At 51.8% G+C, this 17,205-nt stretch overlaps 1 long non-coding RNA gene across 1 annotated transcript; it reads right to left on the reverse strand.

Moving 5' to 3' along the window:
• Nucleotides 1-5,935: 5,935 nt before the first annotated feature.
• Nucleotides 5,936-12,510, reverse strand: LOC110340670. Its single transcript, XR_002382476.2, has 3 exons — nt 12,403-12,510; nt 12,153-12,229; nt 5,936-8,498 (listed from the first exon to the last, which is right to left on the reverse strand). It is a non-coding gene; the product is annotated as an uncharacterized LOC110340670 (long non-coding RNA).
• Nucleotides 12,511-17,205: the final 4,695 nt, after the last annotated feature.

Consider the following 17,205-nt stretch of genomic DNA (forward strand, 5'->3'; position numbering starts at 1 on the left):
AATCATGCCTGTGGTGTGTCCAGCACATCAGGGGCAGTAATGTGCTCATGGTGAGTGACTCTGGCACCAGAGAGCCCTTGACAGAGGTGTGCTGTGCCACACGTGAGCTCAGAGAGTTGGGCCTTTCAAACGAGAAAGACTTGCATTTTGAGTACTTAACTTTTAAAATATGTTTTATTTATTTGTTTATTTTGTTTTTTTTGAGACCAGGTTTCTCTGTGTAGCTGCCCTGGCTGTCCTGGAACTCTCTCTATAGGCTGGGTTGGCCTCAATTTATTTTGTTTTTATCTTTTGTGTATTTTTTATTGTTTGTATTTTTATGTTTTGCCTGTCTATATGGTTTTGTTTTGGCTTTTTGAGACAGAGTCTCAGTATGTATCCCTGACTAGTCTGTAACTCACTATGTATACCAGGCTGGACTTAAACTCATAGAGATTCATCTGCCTCTGTCACCCCAGTGCTGGGATTAAAGGCATACACAACCTCACCCAGCCCGTGCCTGCATGTAGTGTATGCAGTGCCTGTGGAGGCCAGAAGAGGGCATCTGATTCCCCGAACTGAAGTTACGATTTTGAGTCATCACATAGGTGCTAGGAACCAAACCTGAGTCTTCTGCAAGAGTAGTCAGCACTCTTAACACTGAACCATCGCCCCCACTCAACGTTAACTTTAATAAACTTCATGTTAATTGAAAATCCAGTTAAACGGTAAATAGCTGTTCACATCTGTAGCTCTGCCTCTCCATGCAGGGCCGGCCTCTGCAGAGATGCATTCAGGGGACCTGCCTGACTCCAGCCGCAAGGTCTGAGATAGGAGTCTGGGAGAGCAGAGGAGAGAGACAGGCATCACAGAGGTGGAGAGAGCAACCTATGCCAGGGATTGTGATTACGGGAGTGGGCTGAGGTCTGACCTGGGAGCTAAGAATTTGGGGAGTCACTGGATAGCTTAGCAGGCTGACAGTCACCCTGCTTTTGATCCTTTTCTGTTGAAAATCGCTCCCACAGACTTGGATTAGTTAATAAATTCTTAGCAGTTTCATATCCAGGGCATACCTTCAGTCAACATGGTACATGACAGCTCACTTTTTAGGGCTGTGGGTATGGGCACATGGCAGGAAGGATACTTAACGACTGCTGCCAAACTGTCACCCTGGGGGGTTCCAGGTCTGTCTGGGTTCTGAAGGAAGCCTCTGAGAGCCCAAAGAGACCACTGTCGTTGTCTCACAGCTGGTGGAGGTCCTGCTCTGCCTTTGAATAACATTGAGTGTGGATGGAGCATGGCCTTGAGCGTGAGTGAGTGGCAATTGGTGGCGTGGCTTGGCTGGCTCTTACCAGCACTGTGTCCACTTGTCCCAGTCCCAGGATATAGCCAACATGCTCTCCTGTCAACGGGCCTTCAGTGACACGTCTGACTGGCCCAGAACTGCGGAGAAACAGCAGCATCTCCACACCTCAGGAAGGCCCCGGCCTTATCCACCATTACCTAACCCCACACCCAGGCTCACCTGTTTTCTGCCATGGCCGGACTGACTGCTGATGTGACGTGCAGGCTGCTGTAACTGTGCTCATTACGTCACTCTATTTCTGATGACTGCTTGGCTAAACAGTGAGGGAAGCTGTCATGTAGCTGCTCAGTGGCTCACGGGGACACTGACCTCCATGTCCCCTTTCCTCCACGCACAGCAGAGGCATGACCATCCTGCAGAGCAACTTGCAGACAGCTTTAGGTGTTCCTCCCCAGTAGCCCAGTCTCACTGGGGGCCACTGTGATGACAGACAGGCCGACCTGACCCCAGCCCAGGGTTGGGGTCAGGGAGCCATGGTCACTCTCATCCGCAGATGGATTCCCTGGCAGTCATGGGGCGGAACGAGACACTGGGAAGGAAACACAGCATTGAGATGGGTCACAGGCCACCATCAGCCGGGGTTGTTAGCTTTCCCCACACTACCGTAGCTGGCCCTTTGGGATCCACAGCACACTCCGAGTGGCACATATCTCAGCATTGGTGGCCTGGATGCCCCAGGAGGCATTTTGGAAGGCAGAAGGGAAACAGACAGAAGTGATGAGAGGGATCTAAAAGGACTCTTTAAACAGGCTAGATGGCTCAGGAGGAAATGGTGCCAGGAGGAAATGCTTGCCCAGGCCCAGGTGCTCCACCCGTGTTGGTGATGTGGCCAGGTTCCTGCGACTACCTTGTTTGGAGTCCTCGTAGCTTCACAGACGGTGGAGTTGGTCACAGAGCCCTGCAACCGAGCTGGCCTTGGATTTCTTTGGAAGACCCGTGCTCGGGCCGAGCGCATCGATCCCGTTTCCTTGAGAGCACATTATCTTCACACGGCCTTGCATTAATGCGTGCGGGCTAATTTCCCTCATCCCAGCTGTACACCCCAAGTGCCAAAACTCTCCACTTCAGCCCACTGGGAAGGAGCTCATCTCAGGAATGGGGGCAGGTCTCTGGAGTGGGGGTCACTTCTCCAAAGTGCTCAGAAGTGTCCAATTGCTCCCTAGGGACACCAGCTTCCCCTGCTAAGTGTCACCCGGATGACCGCAGGGCCCCTGGGCCGTGCAGCAACAAGTTTCCTGAAATGCCCTCAGCTGAGCCTCTGCTTCCATCGCAGGCTACTGGGTTCCAGTGAGGAGGGGAGAAAGGGTCTGCAGCCTGGTGCCACCCCCTTGGGACATCAGGCTTTGCCATCCGCTGTGAAATCCTCCCTCCTGCCCCCATGGAAGCCCCAGACTCAGAGCTCAGCCAGGCCTCTCGAGGTGGGGTCCAGCACCCTGGCCTTGGCTCCTACTGTTTTCCTGGTCCCCAGCCCCAGCTGTAGGCCTAGTCACCCCTCTTGGAAGCCAGTTCCCATCAGGGACAGCCTCCCTTCACTGCCTGGAAGGTTTTGTTAGGCTCCTTTACACCATGCCACACAGAAAAGGGCAGTGTTTGCGCAACACCCCAAGTGACAAGGGATTTGGAGGGAAAATGCGTCACATTTCCTTTATATTACATAACCCTGGTGAGACATAAGCAATTTTTCATATTCAGATTTAATAAGAAAACTTCTAAGTGACTTTTCCTGTATTAAATGAGAAACTGGAATTCAGGCTAAGTATGAGGGTACACCCCTTTAATCCCAGTACTCAGGAGGCAAAGACAGGTAGAGTTACACTGAGTTCGAGGCCAGCCCGGTCTACAGAATGAGTTTCAGGACAGCCAGAACTACACAGAGAAATCCTGTCTTGAAAAAGAAAAACAGACAAATCAGATCAAAAATAAAAACAAAAAGAGAGAAAGAAGCTGGAGTTTGTGGCATTTAATGAGCAACCCACTGGGGTCCCCCAAGACTGCCCATCAGGGCCTTTGAACTACATTTCAAAGTCTTGCTGACTGCCTTTGTTGGGAAGTGCTCAGTCAGGGCAAGCATTTCAAGTCAAGGCTTGTCACTGTGGAAAGCCTAAATGAAGCAAAGTGGACACCACTTAAAACAGGCAGCCGTCTCTTTTGTTTTGATTTCACTGGAAAATAGAATCTTGCCATTTTACACAAACACACATCAGCCCTGTGGAGAATGCAATACATTTCCACCATTATTCCGAATCTGTGAGGAGGACCTCACTGGAAAGGGGGATGGGCTTGCTAGGGTGACTCTTGGGTGTAAGTGGGTGCCATTTGCTTGCATTTCAAAGCTCACCCCACCAGGACCCCTCCTGGCTCTGACTTTGGGGATGTGTCTTGGGCCAGAACCCCTAGAACCTCTGTAGCCCTGGGATCTGCTCTGATGACAACGATGTCCTTCAGGGATGGAGTCCACGAGGGACTTTTGTGCCTTTGATAATGTCCCTGAGTCTCAGTGATGATGTGGTCATCATGGTCCATCCACAGAACCTTACGGTTTCTTCTCTGAACGTCCCATTCAGGCAGGTGCAATCCAAGGAGTCCCCATGAATGCTGTTGATAGCAGTAGGCCTGGGGTCTAGGAGCACCACCTCCCCAAAGGGAAACCTACACTTCTCCTCAAACCTTCACAAGTGACCTTCCTTCCCAGGCAGTTCCCCTTCCCAGGGGGTCTCACACACATGCATCCCAAGCATCTAGTTGCACAGTCAGGGGAGTGGGGGGGGGCTGTGCTCCATCTACCGTGAGCTATGTCCTAACTTCCTATGGCTGCATCTGTTTTCTGTGTGCACTTTCTAGAATATTCATGAGAATATTGTTAACCTCTTCCATCTCTGACTGGGTGCCTAGACCAGACTTGACATCTAGGTACTGAGTGGATATTTATGACCCTAGCAAAAGTAGACAGGAAACCCATCATGCTATCATGGCCTGGGGCTGAGCCAGGAGTGTCTATATGGTGTGACAGTCATCCTGCTACCTCTCTAGGAAATGTCCTCCTGTCCACCGCTCTAGCCACCTTTATGCAGGCCCAGAGCACATCTTTGTGCCAGATCCCTGTTGGACATCTTTGTCCTGGAGCTGAACTACAGCCCTGCCTGACCCATCTACTGCCCTGGACTTCCCCTACCTCCTGTCTGTCTATCCAGACAATGAAAGTACTATGAGACCCCAGGCCCCTGCTCGTCATACTGGCAGGTTTCAGCTCTGCTATCTGACATTTCTGTCCAGCCATGGGTGGTCACCCAGACTCGTGTCTTCCTGCAAGAGCCAGGCTGGAGGACAAATACCTGTTCATGAGCCCATGTTGCTCTGTGGTTCAGGTGTCTGCCCTGCCTTGACATCTTTTAACCCCAAGGCCTGCTGCTCCAGAGTTGCAGTCATCTGCCTGCTGTCTCCTCACTTTCCCCATGACGGGCAGCACAGCCACGAGAGGCTGGCGATGGCATCGTGCTGAAATGATCTGTGGCTTTGCTCTCCTTTCCCTTGGGCTGCGAGTGCCTAGGGTGGGGATGGGGGTCTTCTGGGTCACTCCTGACCCAGGTCAGCTCCCACAGGCCTGCTGTGGCCCAAGGTTCACACTTGGCACCAAGTTCTGGTATGATAGTAGAGGGACATGAAAGCCTAGAATTTGGGGAGTCACAGTCAGTCATTACGTACAAGTGGGCGTGACACCTGAAAGTCTGAACAGAAGTGTCAAGCACACATATAAGGCTGTTCAAAAGGGTACAGTGTGGGCCCTGGGAAGGGAAGAGTGTACATCCTGGATTGGCTCCTGTCAGAGGCAGATGGTGGGAGCCTGTGTGGATGAGATGGGAGATGCTCTATAATCACCAGATGTGGCCCAATTAATGGGGTCTGGAGGGGGCGGTGGGGCTCTGGGGAGGAAGACAGCTGCGTCCATCCATGTTCTAGCAGCTCTTGCCAAGAGCAGGGGCCAGTCTGGGCCTGTCTGTGCACTGGCCCTGGCCTCAGGCTTGGGCCAGACTGGCACAGAGCTTTGCTTCGCTGGCCTGCTCTGGGAGACAGTGGGATGGGAGATCTGTAGCCAGGGAGAAGAGGTGCTGGGCTGATGAGCCCGCACCCCTCAGGAGGAAGATAGCAGAGCTCAGCCTGTTTTAGGCTGCCGGAAGCCCCAGGCTCCTCAGACTCCAGGGGGTAATTGCAGTGTGGAGTAGAGCCCCACCCAGTCTGAGGGACAGAGTGCAGCCAGCAAGCCCTCACAGACTCTCCCTGACACCCTTTCCCTCCAGAATCTGGGTGGAGTACCCCAGGGCAGCTCCTAATTGACTCAGGCAGGTTACATATCCTCCCAGGCTAGGTAGGGGCAAGTGGTTGGTAGCTTCCAGAAAAACACCGGGAAGGTGGGAAAGGTGGCAGCCCATCTCAAAGATGAGCTGAGAGATCAGTCGCCAGGGAGAACGGGGAGGGGCCTGAGCAGGTTAAAGGGCACACACTCCACAGAAGGGCCCCTGGGAGACTGACCCAGAGAGGCCAGTGTAACACGAGTTCTAATCGGTCTTAATAATAAAAGCCCGGAGTCAGATATAGGGGAAAATGCTGAGAGATCAGAGAGAAGGAGCAAGCCAAAGCCACCTTTATCTCAATAGCTTTCCAGCAGAAAAGAGAGCAAGTCCCTGTTTCCTCCAGCCCACGTTCCTTTCTCCACCAGCCATCTCATTTCCTGTCTCTTTACACACCTCCAGACCCCTATGGTTAGTTAGTGGCAATCTCCACCCTCTGATCTTCAGACATGCTTTATTTGTACAAACAAGATATCACCACAGGCCAGGGGAATGGTGGTGTCCCTACATCCTCCACTGGGTTCATTCCAATAGCACTGGCTCATCCTGGAGTCCAGGCTGAGGAAGCCATTCCTGTTTGTGTAGCAATAGGTAAAAGGCAATGTGCAAGAGACAGACAGTCCCCAGCCATGCCACAGTGATAAAATACCTTAACACATATTTTTAATGGGGCTGGAGAGATGATCAGTGGTTAAGAGCACTTGCTGTTCTTACAGAGGACCTGGGTTCAGTTCCCAGAACCAGGTCAGGCAGCACATAACCACTCGTACTTAGCTAACATTCTTAAATAGCTCAAAATCGACTGTCAAGGGAATGGTGCTCCCACAGTGGGCAACATCAATTAACAACCAAGGCAATCCATCCCAGACATGTCATAGGCCATTCTGAGCAGGACAATCCCTCAAATGAGACTGACTCTAGGCTGTGTCAAGCTGACAGTTAAAGTTAACTAGGATACCATGTCATAGATGTCAGTAAGTTCTTGGCCATTATTTCTGTGTCTACTTTGCTCATACACTCTCTTCTGGTTCTGCAGTTCCAGGGACGCCTGTGGGAGGGAGTCTGATGGAGTCTCTCAGCTCTCCTGCCTGGGTTCCTTCTCTGAGTGAGGGCCCTCTGCTGCGCAGTATCTCCTGAAGATCTGATGGTTGCCCAACTCCTCTGTCTCAAGGAGGTTTTGTGGGAGGGGAGGGGGTGGTCCATTTGCTCTTGCCTCAGGGTTTCCAGCGCTGTTGAAGCAAGCTAGCTATCCGCCATGCTAAGTGATTCCCTTATGCGGGAGAGAAGCTTGGAGGCTCATCCAAAGTCACTCAGCTAGTTCAAGCCAAGCCTGAGGTTTCTCTGCACGTCCCCAATGCTTTTGTCTCTCCCATCTCTACCTGGTGCTCTGTGGGAGATGCACAGGAAGCAGGCAGCACCCCACTCCCCCACTCAGGCAGAGGGCACCATGGCCTGTGTCGGTGACCCGTGTGTGGGATTTGCAGGGCAGCCCACGGCTCGCCAGCTGGCAGATGCACGATTTCTCTCCAGGTCAATCATACTCTGGGCTGCCCCAGGCTGCTAGCTGACTGCAGAAAAACGCCTGTTCTCTTCCCACGGCCTGACTCATCTGGAAGCATCCATCTGGGTGCTGGGTGAGATTGGTTCTCAGAGGCCACATGACCTTGAGGTTCTCCACGCCCCCTCCACATGATGCCTCTCAAAGAACATGCTAAGCTGTTGGCTTCCTTTAAATGAGGATCTCGTTGCGCAGGGCCTGGGTTAAACGGCCCCCAGACGGGGGGGCTGGGCCGTGTCCTGCTGGCAGCAGCATGGGCACAGAGTTTCTCTTGCATTTTACATGACTGCAGGGCTGTTCCTTGCGCCTGTCTGGTTGCGTCTCATCACTGAGGGCTTCTCGGGGTGGCTGGCCAGCTCCAAGCATAGTCGGAGCGTTGTTGGCAGCACAGCTGCTACTGGGCCTCCAGGCAGAGGTGTGGGCCAGGCACCATGGGGGAGAGCACTGGGCGTCCACGCGCCTTTTGAAGGAGGCACTAGACTATGACATGCTGGTGCAGGGTAGTGGGTACAGATGGGCATCCCTGGCCCCTCTACTTCCAAATGTGGGAGCACGGAGTGAGTCAGAGACTGAGTGTCACAGGGGATATGTGTGAGTTGGATGTTTGTAAGTCTTTCCCTGAGGGTCTCGTGCACAGCCACATACAGAGCAGTGTGGAAGGCCACTCTGAGCCTTGAATTCTGTTTGAAAACTGCAAATAAAACTCTTGTGCTCAGCAAAGAGGTGGAGGGCTCTTCCCTGCCGGAGTGTGGGGTGTGTTTATGACATGTGTGCAGCGCGGAAGAACATGTGCATGTACACATGTGTGTGACATAAAAGGAATGAGTATGCACACACATTTGTCTGTGTGAAGCTGTGTGCATGCAGGACACAGGCATATGTGTGTGTGGTGGACACACTTATGTATATACACACGTGTGCACATGGGCACTCAGAATATGTGCACAGATCATGTGTGTACCCAGGTTGAATGTGTGCATATGTACATGCAGGTCCATGAGCACATGTGTGAGCACTGTGCATGAGGTGGTGGCACACTCTTACCAGGTACTGTCCCTGCCTGGAAGAACCGCATGTGGCTGGTGAAGAAGCCCTGATTCCCACTCACAGCTGGCAGGGCAGGCCTGCTTGCCTGGCAGTGACACCAGTAACTTCGAAGTAGTGCCTGCATTTCCTGTTTCCAAATTGCCAGGCTTGGTCAGCATTCCATTTTGTAAAGAGAAGCCTTCTCACCAGCCTGGTTCCAGAGCTGCATCAGTCCAAAATAACACACAGGAGGCTATATTAATTATGAAGCTGTTGGCCTTGCTTGTTTCTTACTGGTTAGCTCTGACTTAAGTAATTACCCCATAATTGTTAATCTAAGTATTTCTCTTACCGGAGAACTTTCCGGGCTTCTTATCCCTATGGCAGTTACATCTTGACTCCCTGTGTTTCTCCTACCCAGAGTCCTCCTCGACTCCTAGTCCCACCTATCTTGCTTCCCTATTGGCCAACAGTGCTTTATTGACATATACACAGGTCTTCCCCAACACCATTTCTTCCCCTCCTTGAAGCCTTTCTCAGCTCCATGAGTCAGGGCAGAGGTCTCGATTGCTGTGTCATGGGCCTGTGTGTTTGCCTTACAAGGCTGAGCAGTGGCTTCAACCAGTCTCTTCCTGTTGCCCTCCGGCACAGCCATGCACCATACAGTATAGACGGTGCATCCAGTTCCTGTCTGTACAATTCAAATAAACATCTATGCTCAGCAAGGAGGTTGAGGGCTTTCCCTAGCTAGGCTCCATCCCTGCACTCATGGTAGTTATTCTCCTTGTGCACATGTGTCCTCTCAGAGTTGGGGCCCTGTGCCATCTGTCTGGAGACGCTTGCCAGGCGAGTGCTGCAGCTATCTTCCTAGGAGAGTGAGACTTCCTTGGAATCCTAACTGCACGTTTCTAGGCCTCATCAGATTCAGAACACAGCCTGAAAAACCCCAGGGCACAGGTTCCCACTGGGAAGGGTCTCTCTGGTCCAGCCCGGAAGTCCTGTTCACTTGGACCTTGAAATCTCATGATCAAGCTCACGGGCTGTTCATCCAATCTGAGGCATTTAGTAGCCATCTAATTAAATGTTCACACATCATTAAAGTGATTTGCCATAAGCACAGTTAACAGTTTGATAAATCTCCTCCTGACTGACTCCATGGCTGAAAGCAATCACTCCTGATCAGCAGTGGGCTGCTGATATCCTCTGATGAGTTGGAGACACATCACACCTGTCACCCAGCCTTCCCAGGGTCCCTAGGAGTAAAGTCATTGCCATGTACTCCTCCCTGATCTCAGGGTACTTGCTGCTCACCTGGCCCTGACCTTGGGGTACCATGAGCAGGGATGTAATCCCAGTGTTCCCTAGAGAGGCCCTCATACCTCATGCAGGGTTAAAGGAAGGCTGAAGGCTGTTAATTGTTCCCTGATGAGACTAATGGTCAAAGGGCCTGCAACTCAACACACCTGTAATATGGACAGGCCTGGGACTATTTCTGTGGAATATTGATGGTGAGACAAAAGGGCCTGTGGCAGTGGCAATGATGGGGACAAAAAGTCTTCTGGATCTATGTATCTATCTATCTATCTATCTATCTATCTATCTATCTATCTGTCTACCTACCTACCTACCTACCTACCTACCTATCTCAGCTGCAGTCTGGAAAGATAGATGCCCTGACTGGTAAGCATGAGAATTTGAGTTTGATCTCCAGAGCCCTCATTTAAAAAATGCAGATGTCATGGAACACAATAGCAATCCCAGCACTGGGGAGGTGGACACAAATGGAACCCCTGGCATTCCCAGCTCGTACCTGTATCACAGCCACTCTTGCCTCTGTTGTGGCTTGAATTTTAATTGTTATTTGCCCTCCCAAGTTACTGTATCTAAGGTTTTATGGCTGGCGATAATGTTTAGGGAGGCACTGGAGACCTTCATACATGGGGGAAGTAAAGGATGGGAGTGTGCCCTTCAGATCATCTCTCTCTTGGTTGTTTCCTGGCTTTTTCTCTGCTTCTTGTCCTCCATGAGGTGAGCAGCCTTTGCCACAGGCTCCCCCTGCCATGGTGCTCTGACTCACCGTGGGCCAGCATCAAAGGAGCCATAGATGATACAAGTCTCTAAGACCACGGGCCCAAATGACTCCCTCCTGTGAACTTTTCCCTAGCTATTTGATCATAGCAATTAAGGTCTAACTAACACAACCTGTGCCGTCCTGTGGCTGGCTGTCCCTATGTGTGTGTCACTGGGTTTAGGAACACCTAACTTAGTCTAGGACAGTATTGCTTTCCATTTGTTCACATCTATGAAGACCCTGTTTTTTTATGAGGTCAACTACCATGGCTTAAGACCTGAAGATATCTTCAGGTAATGAAAAGGACATGCAATTCAACCCCATCAGGGACAACAGGGGACTGTAGCACCCACTAGGCCCCTCTATGCCTCCTGTATCTCTGAGTTATGTGTACTGGGCATGTCTGTTGATCTACTTGTGCTTGCTAAGTCATTTATCAGCACCCGAGATCCAGTCCCGGGTCCTGGGAAACCATAGAGTATGGAGCCATAGAGGCACTGTGGAAGGTGAGAGAGCCACTCTTGTGGGGCATTTAGCCTCCAGTGAGTGGACAGAGCACAAGCATAGAAGATGTGCACCTAGGGTCCAAAATGCAGCGGCCCTCCTGAGCTCTTCTTGCAGTTGGAAGGAAGGTCAGCACCCTAGGAATGGAGCGTGGCATACCCAGCAGGCAGAGGCAGCATCCCTCTAGCAACAGGCAGAAGATGGGCTTAAGTCTAGGTGTGGGAGAAGGGATGGGTTTGCCAGGGCTGGGGGAGGCAGTTTGATGGATAGGCACTGAGTCCCTGGACACTCAGGCGCAGTGTGCCCATTTCAGGCTGCTGGCGCCAAAATTGTCTCGAAAGCCCATTGCAGACAGCGGCCCACCGCATGCAATTCTGCAATTACACAGCAAGTCATTAATTAAAGAAGACCTGCTTTCCAAGCCTCACAGGAAGCAGGCTTTGTGTGTGCATCGCTCGGTGGTTGTAAGTGTGTGGTGGTAGGGCGACCTGGATTTGAATTTTATCTCAGTGCAGGCACCCCAGTGAGTATTGGGGCTCCAAACTCCATGCACCAAACCTAGCCTGTGCATGTGGGAACGCTGCATCTTTACTGGGTCCCTTCTCTTGGAGGCAGAGCAGAGGTGGACAAGGTTCACAGTAGGTACAGACTCTAGAAAAATGTAGTGGGGTCCCCCAGGTTTTGTTGGCAAAGGCAGAAGACAACAGAATTGGGAGGATGTGATATGCAAAGGATATCTCAACATGCACAGCTTCTGTGGCTCAGCCTGGGCCTGTGGTCAGCTGTCTTCCAACACAATGCTTGCTGAGAGTCCCTGCCTGTTCCTGGGGCCAATGTGGAATCCTGTTCCCCTCAACCTCATCCTCTCCTTCTTCCCCCTTCCTACGCTATCATTACAGGCTCCAGTGAGCCCAGTGTGACCCACTCAGGCATGTCCTTTGGCTCCGGGCAGATTCTGCTCCAGCCTTCACTGACAAGGACCTTTTTAAGCAGCTGGAAATGTGAGGGCCATGCTGGCTTTGGGACTCCCTGTTCTCTGTTCCCATCTTGGGCTTATCTCAGGGTCTCTGGGTACCACCTGCCCTGATGGTCATAGAGACGGATGTCTCTCTGCATGCCCCACATTTCCTGTCCTCCCCAAGAATTGCTAGGGCAATTGCAAACTTGGGGAGATCTAAATTAAGATTCTAAATTTCACACCAGTAAGTAATGCAGCCGAGTGACAAATTTGAGGTTGATTGAGTGGAAGAGTCTGGAAAGTGCTAAGAGTTGGGGGGCAGTGGAACTTGGCAGAACTCTTACCTGCTGAAGGCAAGAAGACAGCAATGAGCAGGGGTAGCAGACAGCAGAGCGGCAGCAGGCTGTCAGGCCCAGCGTCTCTGAGGAGACAAGAGCTCCAGGTAAGGGCCACAGTGGGCAGGCCCAGCCCTCTGCAGTGACTGGGAAGGGGATATTCCCCCACCCCCCGGGGGTCAGTATGGGAAAGTAGACATGGACCACAGGTGGGAAGAGGCCCCAGCACATATGGACATGATTCTTCCCCTGATAATACCTTCTGTGCATCGGTCCACTCCGGAACTCAGGCCTGGCTGCCAGTGAGGCTCTCCAGGGCCTGCCTTGCCGCCCCATCATGCACTGTTACTGGAGGCTGAGCCACTCAGGTGGCCTGCGTTTAAGCCTCAGCCTCTCTCATCTGAGAACTATGGACAAGCACCCTACTGCTCTTTGACCCAGCTTTCAAGTGTAGATCGGGAGTGATGGCCAAGGCCCATCTCTAAGACCGGGTCAGCATATGCGAAGCACTGCACCACTGGGGCTCCTGGTATCGCCAATCATGTGTCTTCTGACTCCATGAACCAGTGATAAGCAAGCAGTGAGGGAGAACGGTGATAGGTGGAGGAGACAAGCACCCTGTCTTCTTGGCAACCTGGCCCATCCCTGGCGACCCGACTGTCTGTGGGCCACAGGGGAGACAGGGCTGGGCAATGCAGACTCCAGCCTCACACCTGACTGGCCACTGGGCGAATGCCTCCCCAAGCCCATTATGGCAATTAGGAGTCAGTGCTCCATTTAACCGCCAGAGCAGCATTGCGGCTGGGCCCAAGGAGGCGGATGCTCCGGCAGTCTCGCCAGCCTGGAGCCCCAGGCTCATCTGTGTAGAGGGAGGGTGTGAGACCAGGCCCAGGGCACTTCCCTCGAACTTCAGTCTGGATGAGCCTTAAGGGCTGTGGGGATTTGGGGGCTGGGGGATAGGCATGTACTTGCTCATGTGTACACACCACACACACACACACACACACACACACACACACACACACACACACTGGACTCTGAGCTTCCCATCCCTGATACATCAATTCAGCTCAGCTGCTATGATGCACAACACATAACATATGCGTAATACATAAGTCAGACCTGAGCTTCACCAACCAACAGTTAAAGTCTCATGATCCAGAGACTGAAGTCTGAGGTCAAGATATTGTTGTAATTAAGTCACCCCTGCCTAGGACCTGTCTCCAGATGTAGTCATACACTGAGGTCTGGGGTTCAGCCCTTCATCATGAGAGACACAATTGGAACCCGCATCTCTCCTGGTCTTAGATGGAAGATAGCGGCTTTTCCCCCAACTACAGTAGAGGTGGAGTCCTGAGACAGAAGAGTCCCACCTGACTGTCCTTGTCCCTTTAGTATACTGCTGCATACCTCAGAGGAGCTGGGCATGGTCTGAGCCTCTAGTCTTGGGCCTGAGCTTCCTGAGTTCACAATTGTACTCTCTTGTCATCTGTGTCCCAGAGTTCAGCACCGACAGCTGGCTGTTGTTCCTGTGAGGGGGGCCGATCATCAAGCGTTGAGCACCTCTGAGCCTAGCCCGGCTAGTTTTCTTTTAACACCGATGGTGATGGTTCACTCCACCTGCTTTAACATTCTGCAAAAGAATCACAGAATTCAACACCCCTACAAGTCTCTTCCAATGGTGTCTGCCAGATGTGATCACACGGTCTCTGCTCTGGAAGTACAAGGCTTTGCTCCTAGCTCGGGAACTGCCTGTGAAGGAAACTGTGTGCGTTTTGATTTTGTGCGGTGGTGTTGGTCCAGGCTGCAGGATGGATGTGGCTGCTGAGGCTCTGGATTCCGTCTAGACACTGGAGGAGTGTGGGCCACGACAAATTCATTAGCTGGCCTGAATAATTCAGACAGATTTGGAAAGCCGATGAACAAGGTGCTCCCCCATGGCCTTGACAATATAGATTCTCCTTTAAGAGGCAGAATATAAATTAATAACAGTCCAATTGCCGCTAATGCCACGGTGGAGTGGGCGCGGCTCCCAGACAGCTGCTCATTAAGGAAGCCATTCATTTCTGTCCCCTGGACGAATTGGTTGGTTAAGTTCTCATAAGCAGCCAGCTGCCCTGGCCAGAGCTGACCATGCCGTTAATGAATTGTAGGCTGTAAAGCCGTACGGCAGAGGAAGGCTCCACTGAAACTGTTCTGACCTAGACACCTTAGAAACTGTCTGTGGAGCAAGAGTGGGGTCATGACCACCTCCTCCCCACCAACCAATGGAGGGACTTTCTTTTTTGTTTTGTTTTCTATTTTTATTTTATTGCATTTATTTATTTTATGTGTGTGCAATGGCAGAAAGTAGAGAGACAGCTTTTCAGGAGTTAGTTCTCTCCTCCCATCATGGGGTCCCCGGGATCAAAACTCAGGCAGGCAGACCTGGTGGCCAAGTGCCTTAACCTGCAGAGCCGTCTCACCATCCCCAATAGTGGACTTCCTGAGAACTGTAGAAGCCCTGTTTAAACATATGTCCATGAATATACATCCAAATATACCCGTCCAGGACTGAGTCCCAACCACTCATATCCTCTTCACCCCAGGAGGAGGCCGCTCAGACTCCATCTCCACCAAACCACTGCCCCACAAAAGGAGTAGCCTTGAAGCATGGGAATCCCTGCTTCTCTGCAGCTTGTCTGGGAAGCATGCCATTTCAGGACAGCGCTGACTATGTATCCCAAAGAGCCTCTACTACAGAGCAGAGAAAACATTCAAGTGGTCAAAAGTAACAAAGACGAAGTGGGGGAGGTGCTTTTCCCTCAAGGCTCAGTTGTGTTGACTCCTTTGAGGTGCCCATGCCAAGGGTGCTCAGAGGGCCTCCATCTGGGTCTGTGTTGTACGAGGTGGGGCCGTGGTCTACTTGCGTATCCAGGACATGTGGGGGCATTTTGCAGTCGCCCTGGGAGTGGGTCACAGGGAAGTGATCCCTCCCTGTTACCTCTGATTTCTCCCTGTCCGGCTCCGTGGCCAGTGAGGAGAGCTGGCTTTGAAGGGGAAGTGGTGGCTAGGGCAGAGTGGTTATGGGGGAGGGCAGGGGTCCTGGGAACACGCAGGCCTTATCACTGATCAAAGCCAGGAGGTGCCGAGGAGGTGTGGCTACACCTGGCTCTCATTAGGGTTCAGTTCCCTCCAGCGTGGCCTGCTCTTGCTCAGCCCTCCAGACAGCCTGCCATAGGCCTGACCACCACACCTGGGGCACATGGGAGCACCCACCATGGTCTGTGCACCATGCATGCACAGACACCTGGCTGCTGCCTCTGTCTGCAGGCAAGTACCATAGCACTGGCCAGGGAAGCTCCTGGCCGGCCGTGCCTGCTTGGTCTTGGCACCACTGTCCTCCCTTGGGATATTCTCTTCTATGATATCTCTCACCCTAGAAACCTGCAGGACTGTGTAGCCCCGAATATAGGCTTGTTTTCCTGTGCTGCCTGACCCCTGGGCAGACCTGGAATGACCAGTGTTCCCAGCGGATACCTGTAGATAAGGCCTGCTATAGTTTGAGTCTTACGCATCCTCACAAATGGCCTGTGTGTTAAAGGCTGATCCTCAGTGTGTCAGGGCTAGGATGTGATGGAGCCTCTGGGGCAGTGGTTTATCCCAGCAGGAAGTTTATGGGTGGTTGATGGTGAGCCCTTGAAGGGGTAGGGAGTCTCTCTCTCCCTTTTTAGTTTTTTTCTGTTCTCAAACATGCAGTGAGCACTTTGATGAACCATGTGCTCTCATCTGTATCCCTTCCCATCCCCCAGTAGGCCTAAAAGCAACAGAACCATCCAGTTGTGAGCTGGAACCTTCAAACTGTGAGCTACAACGTTCGTTTCCTTTTATGATTGCTCTGCTCTGGGCTGATGCCTGCTGTGGCTTTGTGTGAACCCAAGGCCTTCTCTCTTGGTTTCTATGTTTGTATCAGTGAACTGTTGATCTTATCTACCTATGTGGGTGTTTGCCCAGAGGAGGGACCCCTACATCATAGGGTGAGCAGGAAGCCCAGAGTCCTCAGCCCTCCTGTCTCTCAGACTCTCCTCCCAAGATTTAAGCAACAGAAGGCACAAGCATAGAGAACATATGCCAGGAGAGAGAGAGAGAGAGAGAGAGAGAGAGAGAGAGAGAGAGAGAGAGAGAGAGAGAGAGAGAGAGAGAGAGAGAGAGAGAGAGAGAGAGAGAGAGAGAGAGAGAGAGAGGCGCGCGCTTAGGTCAGGAAGGAGCCAGAGCTGAGAGTCATAGATTGAACTCTGTCCCTGGCTCTGTGGACTCACTCCCTGATCTCTACTTGTCCTTCTAGAATGTTCCACCTATTGACAGTCTGTGGGCTACTTTGCTGGTTCACTCCCAGGAGCCCACATAGTTATAGTCAACTCAAAGGTGGGGGGTAACTGAATTAACTTGAGGACCACCCAACCCCAAGGGTGTCTGTCACTACTTCAACTGTCCTTAGAGGCTACTCTTGCACTTTCATTTCTGAATATGAGTCTCTGACTGCTTTTTTAAGATTTATTTTTATTATTTTTAATGATGTGTCTTTGTATACATCCATATGTAGGTAGATGTATGTGACTGCAGGTGCCTGTGAGGCCAGAGACATTCGGATTACCCTGGAGTAAGAATTTCAGGAAGCTGTCAGCTGCCTGATATAGATGTTAGGAACCATACCCGGGTCCCTTGGAAGAGCAGTGCACGCTCTTAACTGCTGAGCCATCTCTCCAGCTCTCTGGTGTCTCCTTTTGACTGACTTTGGTGCCTGTAGGTTCCTGGGCACAGTTGGTGGGCTAGCACAATTTGCTTCTATTTACATATGGTCAGTGGAAAGACTGGGCCAGAACCCACAGGGTGAGTGGCAAGGGGTGTCAGGTGTAACATGACTAGGGTGGCATGCCCAGTATGGGACGGTACACCGCTGGTGGCTAGCCAGATTCTGAGATAAAGAGGCTTGCCCATATCTGTTGCATGTTTGAGTAGGCCAATTCTCTGTAATTCCTGGCCAGCTATTATTCAAGGGACAGTCCCCCCCATAGACTTCCTA

This window comes from Mesocricetus auratus, unplaced genomic scaffold, assembly GCF_017639785.1.
Source record: "Mesocricetus auratus isolate SY011 unplaced genomic scaffold, BCM_Maur_2.0 Super-Scaffold_100006, whole genome shotgun sequence".
NCBI lineage: Eukaryota > Metazoa > Chordata > Mammalia > Rodentia > Cricetidae > Mesocricetus > Mesocricetus auratus.